This window comes from Rhagoletis zephyria, unplaced genomic scaffold, assembly GCF_001687245.7.
Source record: "Rhagoletis zephyria isolate East Lansing unplaced genomic scaffold, Rhagoletis_zephyria_1.1 Rzeph_scaffold_01005, whole genome shotgun sequence".
Classification (NCBI taxonomy): Eukaryota; Metazoa; Arthropoda; class Insecta; order Diptera; family Tephritidae; genus Rhagoletis; species Rhagoletis zephyria.
In genome coordinates this window covers 37,992-39,549 of record NW_016158089.1, presented here as the reverse complement: position 1 = coordinate 39,549, position 1,558 = coordinate 37,992, and the positions used below count along the sequence as shown (strand labels likewise).

The following is a 1,558-nucleotide window of genomic DNA, read 5'->3' as shown; positions in this document are numbered from 1 at the left end:
CATGTATGAATGTATGTACGTATACTAACTGACTTTAGAGTATCTTCTTCGCTTTTGCATTTACCATTGTTGTTTTTGGAGTAGGTTTTGTTTGTTTCATGTTTGTGGAATTGCTATCCAACCATTCTATTTATGGTGTCCATAGATTATTGTTGGTTCATCAGCATTTTTTCGGTTCTCTGCATGCATACTGTTCGTAAATTTTTGATACTGTTAAATTTCATGTTTCCATTAAACTTTCTCGCTGAATAAAGACAATAACGCTTGGCAAATGTATTGGGCGTAAATTTCATAGAGAGCAATAACCTGTGGTGACGCGTATGTAGAATATTTCAAAAATGATCGCTGGTTGTAAATGAAGTTGGGGAAAGATCAGTGTGTAGGCATACTGGCTTTTCGTTTTGTTTCCTAGTTATTAAACGTTTCGTTCATGGCCGTACTCGTACATAGCGTATGAGTAACATTTTCCATGTTCGCAAGCATTTCGCAAAGCAAACTTAAATGAAACGCAGCCGAAGTTCTTTGCTATCCGTAGTCGACCCATTAACATATGCATGTCCAAGGCATATCGCCTTGAAAGGAATAAAGTTCTCAAATGTATGGACAAAACTATAGATCTGTCAGACTTGCGCACTGTAATGGGATGGTTTCAAACGTATGTTGTTGTTGTGGCGGCTACTCAGCCCTGTCTAGATCGGCTTGTCCCTCAATCGTTGGTGTCAAGCTCAACCAATGGGAGTCCCAGGAAGTGCGCAACACCAACTGGGTTTGTCCATAGAGACAGGGGTGTTAGTTAAGTTAGGTTTTGGGGCATGCGAAGAGATGTTTCGAGTCGTGGGGTTATTCTTTGCATGCCGGGAACTGGTTGGGCACATCTGCACCTAATCTGCTCAGGTAAAAGTTTAGCCTGCTGCGATAGCCAGAGCGAAGTTTGGCTATAGTGGTGCGAGTTTGGCCTGTCGGTATGGTGTCCTGTCCAAAGGTTGCTTTATGAACCTCTAGATTTTGTCAGTCAGTTCGTGAAGATGAGTTCTGATGTGCTTTGACGAGGGCTCCGGTGCAAGCAGCTGTCTGTTCGGGTGCCCACATCTGTGACACTCCACTGAAAATTGCATTCAGGGCATTTTGTTATGCTCCCTGACCTGCAGCTTCGTCCACTACGTCCTACTAGTATCCGGCGACCACACGAGCGCTGCATAGTTTAGAATCGGCTGTCCAAATGCATGTCTTGTATGTCGGCATACCCTTTTCATTTTCTTCATATTTTTGTTTAACGCACCATTAAATTATATAACAATTTGCCCCAATTACATATTTGGCTTATTTATGAAGGTTACTAACTAGTATGTATATATATACATATTATGTGATTCACATTTTCCTAATCCACCCCCTGATGTCAATTAATTGTAATTGTGTAGCGTTATCGACAGACTGAAATTTTCTTTTTTATGTACATCTATAAATACATACTTGTTTATACATATGTACGTATGTATACCTATTATATAGTACCCAGTGGGAATTAGGAGCACGTAATAATACCTTATTAGCAACT

General features: G+C 40.5%; 1 protein-coding gene across 10 annotated transcripts in view; it reads left to right on the top strand.

Moving 5' to 3' along the window:
• Positions 1–1,558, top strand: part of shi (dynamin-1 shibire) — a 38,345-nt gene that overhangs the window by 4,965 nt on the left and 31,822 nt on the right. The window lies entirely within an intron of this gene.